General features: G+C 40.1%; 1 long non-coding RNA gene across 1 annotated transcript; it reads left to right on the top strand.

The window, feature by feature from the left end:
* The first annotated feature begins 1,075 nt into the window (after positions 1–1,075).
* LOC131401788 (uncharacterized) lies at positions 1,076–10,457 on the top strand. Its single transcript, XR_009217966.1, has 3 exons — positions 1,076–1,167; positions 8,005–8,052; positions 10,409–10,457. It is a non-coding gene; the product is annotated as an uncharacterized LOC131401788 (long non-coding RNA).
* Positions 10,458–13,038: the final 2,581 nt, after the last annotated feature.

Consider the following 13,038-nt stretch of genomic DNA (forward strand, 5'->3'; position numbering starts at 1 on the left):
CCTTTTCTCCACATAGAAGCCTAGGGCCTTCTGGAGTTGGGTATTTCCCTTCCCCTAGATCAGTTAGGCTCTGGTTAAATAGCTTCTCCTGAGGGCAGATACTGCTAAGAACAGAATGCTCTAGTGCATTTCAAAAATGGTTCCTTTTCCCCATTCCTCTACCTGAATTATGAGGGAATTTTTCTCCGATGTTCACTGTGAGGACCTGTAAACTCACAAAAGAGGGGAGTCTCCCTATGACTAGTCCCCCTGGAGTTTTTAATCTCTTGAACCTATTTACACTGAGCCTCCAGCAATTTGTCAGTTACAGTTGAGGTTTCTCTCTCTCAGCACTGGTTATTGTAGAGGTTTCAGCTCTGTTCTGGTAAGTTGTGTTTTCTCTATGCACCTGGCGGTCCCTCCAATTTTAGGAGTAGTGGACTGCCCTATGATCTCACTTCTCTGACAGACTGAAGAAGAGTTGCTGATTTTTTGGTTTGTTTGTGTTTTTACTTGTTAGGATGGAGTGGTGACTTCTAAGTTTCTTACTTGTTGGACTGGCAAAGAGACTATATTGCAATTTTAACAGCTGCATATTATCCTGTTCTATAGATGCACCATAATTTATTTAACCAGTCTCATTTTGATGGACCTTGGTTTGTTTCCCACCATCTACCACTGCAAACCATGCTGCAACAATATCCTTGAGTGTATGTCTATCTGCAAACGTGACAATACTAGTGGGACAGCTTCCTAGAAATAAAATTGTTGGGTCAAGATTGCCTTAGAGGATATTGCAATTTCACCATCCAAAGAGGCCATTACGTCATTCCTAAGAGTTTTCCATTATACCATATGGTTTAATTAGCAAAATTATATTAATCAACATTCTGATTTATCAATATGAACAGTATTTGTGATACAATGTGTCTTCTATTCCTTTTGTAATTGAAAAGCTGATATAATAACAAAGACAAATTTTAAAACAGGCAAAAATCACCTATTACCAGTACCCTAATGTAACAACTACTTTCATTTTTCCTGTTCTCAAAATAAGTTATTTATAAAGATGGCTCCAAGTGATGTGCTACTGTGCTTGAGCTTCAGCTGGCTGCACGTGAGGACTCAGAGTAGGTACACAATAGCGGTCATTTAGTGAAGACCTGAGGCAAATCAGTGACCAGACTTGTGAGTTTGGAAGGCCCTGGATATTTCACTTTCAAGACTCATTTAGGGAGTGTTGATGAACCAATACCAGAGAAATTACTAACCCAGCTCAGGGAGTACACAGCAGTCCCTCCCTCTTTGTTGGTCTGTTAAAGGTCAAGACATAAAGCAAAGGTGTAGGCCTGTCTCAGAGATGAGAAAGCCACCTGGGAGGGCCAAAGGAAGTGCCTTGAGTTACTCCTTGCAACCAGTAGTTCTCAAACTCCTCTGACCCACTAAGAGAGGCAGAAGACTCCAGGCCCATTTCCACTGGACAAAGAATGCAGAGAGCCAAGAAGCGGAGAGAAACAACAAGAGTCTAAATGGTAACCTGTGCGATCAACAAAAGTAGCACAAAACCATGATTTAACTTACAGTAAACGCTTCCGTAACCACAGGAACTGAAAACAATGACCAATTCAAAAAAGCACTGTTAACAGTGGGTACTTCCTAAAAACAGGAGAAGTTACAATTCTCTGTGATAGCAAGTAGTTATTAAGTGCCATTTTGCCAAGAATTCCAGACTTTTTAGAATATGGAACTCTGGGTCCTCAACAAACTCTAGTAATACACTAATTAATGAGAACATTATATTTTAGTGGCATGTAATAAATCAGGAGTTATAAAAAGATTACCCTTAATTATGCATAAAAATCAGTCTGGTGCATTATTCCCCCATAAGGATCAAAGGAGGCAACTTGTATTTGAGGATCTGCTGAGACCCAATAGGAATAAATAGAAAATTATTTAGGAGACTCAATAGGGAAAAAAGTTCTACTTTTTTGGAGGGGGAGAGGGGTAACTTTTTATTTTGATATAACTTCAAACTTACAGAAAAGTTGCAAGAATCATACAAGAAACTTCCCTAATACTCTTTAGCTGGATTTAACAATTGTTTATGTTTTGCCCCATTTATTTTATCATTCTCTCTCCCTCTACATACATGCATGTGAGTATGTTTATATATATGCATACTATTTTTTCCTGAACCATTTGAAGGTAAGTTACAGACATCTTCCCTCTCTCCCCCTAAACAGTTCAGTATGTATTTCCAAATGTCCACAGGGACATTCTCTTTCATGAGCAGAGTTCAATGATTAAAATCAGGAAATTTTACATTGATACAATCTTATTTTTCATTCCACAGTCCACATTCAGATTTTGTCAATTGGCCCAACAATCTCCTTTGTAGCCAACTTTTTTCCAGGTTCAGGATCCAATCTAGGGTCATGTCTCTTAAATTTCTTTTAATCTGGAACAGCTCCTCAGTCTGTCTTTGTCATTCTTGACCTTGACATCTTTTTAAGAATATAGGCTGGCTACTTTGTAGACTGTCTCTCAATATGTGTTTGACTGATGTTTCCTCATGGTTACATTCTGGTTATGCATTTTTGGCAGGAAGACCACAGAAGTGTGTTTCTAGTTTTCAAGTGACAGGAATAACACTTTCATAAAGTAAGTTTTTTTTTTTCTTTTGTGAGGAAGATGGGCCCTGAGTTAACATCTGCCAATCCTCCTCTTTTTGCTGAGGAAGACTGGCCCTGGGCTAACGTCCATGCCCATCCTCCTCCACTTTATATGGGACGCCGCCACAGCATGGCTTGACAAGCGGTGCGTCGGTGCGCGCCCGGGGTCCGAACCAGCGAACCCTGGGTACTGCAGCGGAGCGCGCGCACTTAACCGCTTGTGTCACCAGGCCAGCCCCGATAAACTAAGTTTATTGGGAGGGAAATTAACTTCCAATCTTTCTCCTATCAAACAAAATAGTTAGAAATATTCCCTTAAAAACTTGGCTTAAAAAAAACAAAAAACAAGACTGACAACAATGTAATATCATTTTATACCCATTACATTAAATTTTTTTAAATTAAAATTATAACACTCAATCCTGGACTGGGTCCTGGAACAGCAAAGAGGCATTAATAGAAAAACTGGTGAAATCTGAATAAAGTCTGGAGTTTAGTCAATAGTGATGTACCTATGTTGGTTTCTTAGATTTGACAAGTGTGGCACTATAATGTAAGAGGTTAACAATGGCGGACACTGAGTAAGGAATTCAAGGGAAATCTTGATATTATCTTTGCAGCTTTTCTGCAAACCTAAAATTATTCTAGAATGAAAAGTTCACTTAAAAAATTATAACCCCCAGTACTGATGAATGATAGGTAAAATAGAAGCTCTTGCATTCTTGGTAGCAGAATAAACAGGCAGAATCCTCTTGGAAAAGAGTCAGACATTAAGGGTCCTAAATATCCTTGTTGCCTTTGATTCTATAATTCTACATGGAAACATTGTAAGGAAATAAACCTAACAGAAAAAAAAGCTACGTGGACAAACAAGTTCATTTGCAGCATTATTTATAATCATGAAAAGTTGGAAGCGACCTATATGACAACAAAATAGGCAAGATTAGGAAGTCATAAAAATGAGGCAAATGAAGACTATGTCACATCAAGGGAAATGTTGAAATATGGTAAATGAAAAAAAAATTATATATTCAGTATGCTTATACCTATGTAAAGATCAATCTAAACACAGGAAAAAGAAATTACCCAAAATCTGTTTGTAAAGGATTATGCCAGGAAAATGAACATTGTCTTCTTGGCTTTTTTTCCCCAAATTTAACAAATTTAACTTAATTGAAACTGTTAAAAAGTTTTATTGAGACATAATTCACAGATCATACAATTCATCTTTTTAAACTATATAGTTTAGCAGTTTTTTAGTTTATTCACAAAGCTGTGCCACTATCACCACAATCAATTTTAGAACATTTTCATCATTCCAGAAAGAAACTCCATACCCTTTAGCAATCACTCCCCATCCTCCCCAACCTCCAGCCCTAGCAACCACTTACCTTCTGTCTCTAAAGATTTGCCTCTTCTGGACATTTCATATCAATAAAATTATACAATAGGTGTAATAGGTGGTCTTTTTTGAGTGGCTTTTTTCTTTTTCGTTTTTTTGGTGAGGAAGATCGGCCCTGAGCTAACATCTGTTGCCAATCTTCCTCTTTTTGCTGAGGAAGATTAGCCCTGAGTTAACATCTGTCCCCATCTTCGTCTGTTTTGTATATGGGATGCCACCATAGCATGGCTTGATGAGCAGTGCATAGGTCTGTGCCTGGGATCCAAACCTGCGAACCCGGCGGCGCCAAAGCAGAGCGCGTGTACTTAAGCGCTACACCACTGGGCCAGCCCCTGACTGGCTTTTTTCACTCAGCATAACGTTTTCAAGGTTTATCCATGCTGTAGCAGTTATAAGTACTTCCGTTTAACGGCCAAATAATATTCCATTGCATGGATATACCACATTTTGTTTCTCCATTTATCAGATGATGGACATTTGAGTTGTTTCCACTTTTTGGCTGTTATGAATACTGCTGCTTTGAAATTTGCACATAAGATTTTGTGTGCATGTTTTTACCTCTCTTGAGTATATACCTAGGTGTGGAGTTGCTGGGTCATATGGGAACTATATTGAACATTCTGAGAAACTGCCAAACTGTTTTCCAAAGTGGCTGTACCATTTTACATGCCCACCAGCAATACTTTAAACTTTTATAACAAAAAATGTACAAGAAATCTGCAAAAATTAACTCCTGCTCACCATAAGGTAATGCTACATTTGAACGGGCTCAACATTTGCAAAGTAAAATATTGGCTCTAGCGAAATACAAGCTGGGCTTTTGCAGGTTGGCAGATTTCCCACTTGCCGAGAACAGGCACAAAGACAGGCGTCTCTTTTCTTTTTTAAAATAGTCTGTCAGTTGGTTTGCTTAGCAACAGGAAATAGGGTGGTCTTGAATCTTAAAATTCTGAACATAATTATGCGTCTTCTCAAAGCAGTTACTGAACCAGGGAAGCTGAAGAGAGAATGTTGCGTTTCACATTATTGTTGACACTAGAATAATATTAGGAATTGACAGGTTTTTGAGAGACAGATGTTATTGCCGAAAGAAGGATCGTGTATCAGAATTTAAGGATCTGACATAATGATCAACTTTTTTACGCCTTCCTATTACTTTCTGTAGTTGAGTGCTTGAGGTAAATCTATAATCAAAGATTTTAGTTCAGTTCTTCCTTTTCCTGTCACAGTTACCCATCTGCAATTTCTTAAAAAATATTGAGAGTTGGGCAAAGTGATAGCAAAGCAAACAAACACAACTGAAAATACTTATTAAGGAACAGAAGGTAACTTCTTCAATCAGGCATTCCTCTTTGCTGGAGGAAAAGAGGGGACATATATAAGGAGATATCAGCAAGTTTAGAATTATTATAATGATGTCTCGGTTAATAATTACTAACCGGAATTTTCAAAGCAAGAGGATCTTGACCACTACTGTACTTTGAAAAAATATTTGTTATACTTCGTTTTACAATATGCTGAGGAAATTTTAATTTTTTCTTAATATATTTTTTCCCCAGACAAGGGAATTGGGAAGCATCAAGGTGAATGTAGAATGGAAACAGAGCTGTCAGACTAAATTTTCAGCTTTTCACACAGTATAATTATCACTTTTTAGTTTCCACATAAACAAGTCCTTAAATTACATTAAGAAGATTTCAAAAATATCCCTTAATAAAAACACATATAACAATCCTGAAGGAATTATTTTACTTTACCATGTGTTATAAACTGAATTGTGCTGGCCCCAAATTCTTATGTTGAAGCTCCAATCCCCAATGTGACAGGGCCTTTAGGGAGGTCATTAAGGTTAAATGAGGTCATAAGGGTAGAGCCCTAATCTGATAGGACTGGTGTCCTTAGAAGAGGAAGAGACAGCAGAGATCGCTCTCTCTCCACGCACAGGCACAGAGGAGAGGCCATATGAGGACACAGAGGAGGGTGGCCACATGCAACACAAGGAGAGAGGCCTCACCAGAAACCAACCCTGCTGGCACCGTGCTCTTGGACTTCCAGCCTCCAGAAGAGGGAGAAAATACATTTCTGTTGTTTAAGCCACCCAGTTTGTAGTATTTTGTTATGGCAGCCTGAGCCAACTAAGACACCACACCAATGTGATTTGTAACTGTTCTTTCCTTTTTGCCACTGTGATAGATTATAGACACAACCAAATTTTCTCAACTGAGGCCACAAAGAGATGTCTCTGGCCATTAAATCCAATAGTCATTGGAACTATCTAAATTTTAAAATGGATCCATTAAATTTAGGCTTCAAAGGATGTATTCTAAGTTATTTTGTAGGATAAATCACTATAAAATCAATATATTATGAGTTGTTACCACCAGGGGGCTTTACTTCCCATTTCTTTAATTCATAGCTAGCCTCTCTACCCCCATAGCTGGCCTCTCCACTATCCTAGATCAGCGGCAAGAAGCCAGGACCAAAGTATGGCTAACCTAGTGGAGAATAAAGATGGTGATGATGGTGACAGTGGTAAGAGTGGTGGTGACAAGATCAGTGAACATTTGTCAAGCACTTACCAGATGTCAAGCAGATATCTATTACCTTTTTTAATCTTCAAAACAACCATTATTATTATCCCCACTCTTACAAGATTTAGCAAGGTTGAACAATTTGCTCTCTGTCACAGGATTCAAACCCAGACACAAGCACTCCAGTGCCCATTTCTTATGCTACAATTCTCAAAACTGAATCATTTAAACTCAAATTGTGTTACTGAACCATAGCTTTTTTGAAAAAATAAATAAAAATCCCTAATAATGAATCTGAAGTCTATGTCTAATTTCTTAGTAAATACAACCAGTACAAAACCAGATCTACTAAAATAGACTCTAAATGGAACTTGTACCTGATAAATAAAATCAAGTCCCTGTAGGGTAAATGGGAAGAGTAGAAAAGCAGACAGAAGCTTCAGGAGAAATTCAGCATTCCTAAATTGTACCAGTAGGTGATTTTCAAAAAATGATGGAACATTTTTTGTTCAACATTTTCCCCAATAACTCTAAGCCAAAGCAACTGCCTTCATCAAAACAATACAAGTTAAGTCTTGGTTTCAAGTAAAGAACAGAAGCTTAACAAGTGTCTGAGAATATCAAGGCAACAGCTCATTCTTTTATAATACAATTTAATATGCCCTGTATCTGCTTGGAAATTCCCAAATAGGGTGACTCAGGATATAACTATGTCTCTTAGAGTTCCCTGTTCACTAAAGAATTACCACAGAGAGACAGAACACCAACTCCATTTTCTAATTCTGAGAGACCTGAGTAAAGATAAAAGCAACTCATACTCTACCACAATTAAAAAAGCAATCTCATCCACAGGCAGGCTCCTTTTTCCTAAAATGGATTAACCACCTGTCCATTCCTTCCTCATATATTTAATTTTTTTTCACTATATTAACATTATTAAATTAACTAGAGCTTCTATTCCTAGAGCATAGATTACCAAAAGTTGGATGGCTGGGATAAAGTATATATGGCTATTAACTGTGATGGTTATTGCTAGATTCCTTTCCAAAAAAAGTTCTAGGCACTAACATTTTTTTTCAGACTATATGAAGCAGGCTGTCCTTTTCTACTAATACAGTATTTCATAGAATATAAGTACACAAAGTTTGGAAAGTCTTCTAAAGAACAAGAAATCAATATTTGTTCTCCTGTGGAGGCCTCTGTAATCCCTTGTACTATCAAAAGGAGAAAAGAAACTGTTACTCACAAAATTTATCTGCCTCATGCAAAATCGACTTATGTTTCCTTTTCCCATTCTCGTTCACTTTTTCTCTCTTCCCCGTCACTCCACTGTAAGATGTGCACCTATATGTATGAACACAGCTTTCTCACTTGTAAGAGCCTTGACACCTAACACACTTGTCCCATAATTTCACCACAGAGAAGGCGAAAGGAACGATAGTTGGGTAGCCAAACATTTCCACAAAAGGTAAGACTTTACTGTTATTTTCTTTCTTGACTACGAGAGAAGCTAAATCCCTTAAAGAAAGTCTCCCTCTCATCATTTTCCTAAGTGAAATCTTTCTTCCAGTAACTGAAAAGTGAGTAGATATATTTATTAATTAAGGCTCTGAACCAGTCTGCTGAGATTTGCTCTTCTACCGACCAGTTGTGTGACCTGGGAACAAGTTACCTAACTTCTTTGGCCTCTGTTTCTTAATCTGTAAAATGGGTACAAAAATAGTTCTTACTTTGTAAGGTTGTTGCAATGAGAGTGTGTATATGTTTATGTTTGTGTGTATATTTATAAATATTTATATACACACATATATAAAGACCTTAGTACCTGAAACACAGTAAGACCAATGTAAGTGTTAGCTGTAAATCTGAGCCACATTTCCCACTACCCACCTGGAAGGCACCCCTAAAAGGAAGCAGGATGTGGAGAGTTCAAACTTCATTTGCCCTCTAACTCCATGTGAAATGGGAGGCGTGCACACCTGGCTCAAAGAGAATAGCTGTCTCCTCTCCCTCTTTGAAGTCAGCGGGCCATTCTCACTCACCAGGTGTAGCAGGGGAAGGGGCCCTGGGCCCTGCCCCACGGGAGCTCATGGTCTAGCGAGCCTGGAGAGAAGAGCAGTTACTACCCTCTCCTGAAAACAGGCCTGCAGATCTAGTTTTAGGGCCAGGACTTGAAAAACTGTTTGTGTATTCAGTTTAATTTCTAATTGTTTTCTGAATAGAAACACACATGAATTAAAAGCTATTAAGATAAAAGAGGTCCAGCTGAACACAGAGAGACTACCTTTCGACTTGTCATCGCTCTGGGTCAAATGAAGTCACATCTTTGAGGATGGCAGAGCTGAGGGGTCACCATCCCCATGAAGGCACAATAGCTTGGTATTAGAAACCTGGGCAACCGCTCAGAGCCGCACATTAGGGAGATTCTTGTGCACTGTGTATAACTGAGCAGTGATTCAAGGGGACTGTTGGTGAAGGAAGCACTGTGGGCCAGCAAGGATAAGAAACTGAGGCTTATACAGACAACTTTAAGTAAGAACCCAACTCCTTCACCCCCTTCCCCTACTGTTCTTTCCTGTAGCAAGTATGACAAGGCCAGGCCCATATCCCTGGGGCCCTCACCACCCCAGTACATGCCCACAGTGTCCTCCTACAAGCACCCATGCCTCCTGGCCGGAGCACTTCCCTCGCTGCTGTGCAGCTGCCAGAAGTGGAGCCAGGCACAACACTCAGTCAGTGACAGACGGGAGGGGAAGGGTAAACGCCTCCCTTTCCCACCCCCGTGTGCAATAACTCTGAGGCATGTTCTACAGTCTTCCAAGGTTCCGTAAGGGGACTGAGCTCCAGCTGCTCACAGAGGTAACCTACTCAGTCACACTCTTTATCGGCCCTGTCACTTTCCTCTCTCCTCTATTTGGGATTTTTGGGACCACCTCCTACATAAACTACTTATACTCAAATCCTTGTCTCAGGATCTGCTTCCCGGCAATTCCAACCTAAGTCATTTCCTCTTTAAATATGGGCACTTCAGGATAGTCTTATGACTCCTTTCCCCTTGCCAGGATGTTTATTTTAACCAGGTGTCCCCTCCAGAACACGGGTCACTTCACCCCTTGGAGATAAGCCTGGGCTCTACAGTGGCTGCCTTGGTCTTATGAATACTACTCAGATCCTGGGAGCTGCAGGCTGTCCTCTCAGGATGGAACTCTTCCCACTGTGTAACGCTGGGGTGTCTTCGTCTGGTGCCTCTCCTGCTGTGGGGCTTCTTCCGCTCACAGCTCCACCACCTCTCCTGACATGGCTCAAATCCACAGCCAAAGCCACTGCAAAGCCACTGCACACTAGGCACACATCTGTCTTCTTGCTTGAAGTTTTCTTCAGTGGAGCTTGAAGGTATTTCTTCTCTCCAAAAAAGCCAACTCAAATGGATGCTCCTTTTATTGGAAATGTGAGCAGTTTAGAGATGGGCACTCTGCTTTTCACGGCTCACCTGATTCAGCTGGAATATTACAGCACTAAGGGAGACCATTTCACTAGCTCCCAGAGTTAGATAAAAATGCAGAATCTAAATAAATAATTGAAATATTTCACATGATGTAGCTAGGATGTTTTTATCTGATCAGGAATTCCTCCCAACTTTTGAAGAGCCTTTCACCCATGCTCACTTATAAGGCAGTGCAGCAAGATGGCTAACAGTATGGCTGCTGGGGCCAAATGGTCAGGGTTTGATTTTTGCCTCTGCCTAGCTGTACAGTCTTAGACAAGTTAACTTACCCCTCTGAGCCTCCCTAGAAAATGAGGATAACAACAGTATCTACCTCCAGGATTGCTGAGAAGATTAAACGAGTGGGCCCTCAATTCAGTGACTGGCATCCTTGTAAGAAGAGATGAGGACACAGAGACATGGAGGGAAAAAGATCATGTGAAAGACATAGGCAGAGATTGGAGATCTGCTGCCACAAGACAGGGAAGCAGGAACCACCAGGAGCTGGAAGAGGTGAGGGAGGGTTCTCTGCTGTGTGTAAACTGTGTGTCAATTGTAGGCCTCTCCCTTTGTTCTCACTCAAACCATAAAACCTAACAGTACCTTGTCTTAAAAATTCTGATTATCATGTGGCTTATCATATGGCTGTCCTGAAGATCATGGACCATGCCCGATGCCATCATTTAAATTTCTCAGGTCCACAGTTATCACCCCTGAACTCCTTCATTTTTCATTGTAACTCACTGAAATCACAGTCTCCATCTAAGAATCAGTAAGGAATAATTTTAAATGTATGGGAGAGAAAACCCAGCTAAATTTAACTTAAAATAATTTAACAATATAAGAAGAAGGAAAAAAGATTCGATGAGGGAAGAAATCAGCTCTTGGTAACGAGACTTGAGGAGCAGATTGTGTCCAGGCACAGAGATGCAGCATACAAATGAGGGGGCAGGTCTTGTCCTGACCGTCCCTGATGCCCACCCCTACTCTGCTCTCATCCCAGGTGGCCTCAAACCCAGTCAGCGGCTCTACACTGTGGCCTCACTCAGCTCCACTCCCCAGAACTCCAGGTCTGGCAGGTAAGAACCCCGTGTATACCCAGCTCCTCCTCCTGTTCCATAAAGGGTCCTGTGCCTGGATCCTGCTGGACCAGAGAGGGCCATTTGACACCCCATTGCTAGGACAGTGGGGATTTGGAATATGCAGATTAGCTCACACTGAGGAATTAGAACACCCTAGTCCTAGGGAGGAGTCAGCCCCACACCAAGCTGTGGGCTCTGGGAGGGAGACATCACTGTGTTAAATCCAGAGGCCACTGTCAGGAGGCACAAGGCACAGCTGTGCACCTCCACTCCCTCTCTGCCCTTCTGTTTCTCAGTCACTCTTTGACCCTCTGAAATAGGCTTCCTTCCCCATGACTGCTAAGACTGCTCTATCAAAGCTCTTCGAGAAAGTCCAGAAAATTCCAGATCCTTCCAAAACCACCTCAGTCCTTTTCCTTCCTGACCCAGTGAAAGATCCCCCCATCTCACTTCTGTAACTTGACCCTTTTTGGTTAATTTCAGGTGTCAACTTGACAGAGCTAAGGGATGCCCAGAAAGCTAGTTAAGCATTATTTCTGGATGTGTTCACACGGCTGTTTGTGGAAGAGATTAGCATTCAATTCCATAGACTATGTAAAGAGGCCCACCCTCACCAGTCTGCGACCTGATACTACCACAAATACGCAGGCAAAAGATAAGTTCATCAAATACCATAAGAAACTGCAGTAACAATTCAGAGCAGAAGGAAATGACAAATCTCCAGAAACCAACCTTGAAGTCACAGAAATTTACAATCTAAATGACAGAGAATTCAAAATAACTGTCATAAAGAAACTCACCAAGTTACAAGAATGTTCAGACAGTTCGATGAACTCAGGAATAAAATTAATGAGGAAAAGGAATACTTCATCAAAGAGACTGAAACTATTAAAAAAAAACAAGCAGAAATTCTGGATATAAAGAACATAATTAATGAGATAAAAAAGAATCTAGAATCCTTACAAAATAGAGCTGATATCATGGTTGAAAGAATAAGTGATTTAGAGGATAGAAATATAGAAATGCTTCCAGTGGACGAGGAGAAAGGACTCAGATTTTTAGAAAATGAAGGAATTCTTGGAGAAATATATGACGCAATTATAAAAGCAACCTAAGAATTATACGTATTCCAGAGGGAGAAAAGAGGGAGAAAGGAGCAGAGAGCTTGTTCAAAGAAATAATAGCTGAGAACTTCCCAACCCTGGGCAAGAACCGGACTTACAAATACATGAAGCCAACAGAACGCCTAATTACATCAATGCTTAAAGACCTTCTCCAAGGCGTATAATAGTAAAATTGGCAAAAGACAATGACAAAGAAAAAATGTGAAGGGAAGCAAGACAGAAGAAAATAACCTACAAAGGAACCCCTATCAGGCTTTCAGCATATTTCTTGGCAGAAACTTTACAGGCAAGGAAAGAATGGAATGATATATTAAAAATACTGAAAGAAAAAAACTTTCAGCCAAGAATACTCTATCCAGTGAAATGATCCTTATGATACAATGGAGAAATAAAAGTTTTCCCAGATAAACAAAGGCTGAGGGAGTTCATCGCCACGAGATCTCCCATACAAGCAATGATCAAGAACGCCCTCATACCTGAAACAAAAAGAAGGCAAATGTCTACAAAGCTTTGAGCAAAGAGATAAATAGACAGAATCAGAAAGCTACAGCTCTGTTTCACAACAGGGTAGCAAATACTTAATTATAACTTAAAAGAAGAAGGGAAGGAAGGCATCAAAAGTAACTATAAACACTTCAACTCAGTCACAAACGCACAACACAAAAATGAATAACTTGTGACAACAATAACTCAGAAGGAGAAGAGGAAAGGGATGGAACCTGCTTAGGCTAATGGAGATAAGAGGCTATCAGAAGATGGACTGT

The sequence above is a fragment of the Diceros bicornis genome (assembly GCF_020826845.1).
Source record: "Diceros bicornis minor isolate mBicDic1 chromosome 16 unlocalized genomic scaffold, mDicBic1.mat.cur SUPER_16_unloc_1, whole genome shotgun sequence".
In the NCBI taxonomy this organism is placed as follows: Eukaryota; Metazoa; Chordata; class Mammalia; order Perissodactyla; family Rhinocerotidae; genus Diceros; species Diceros bicornis.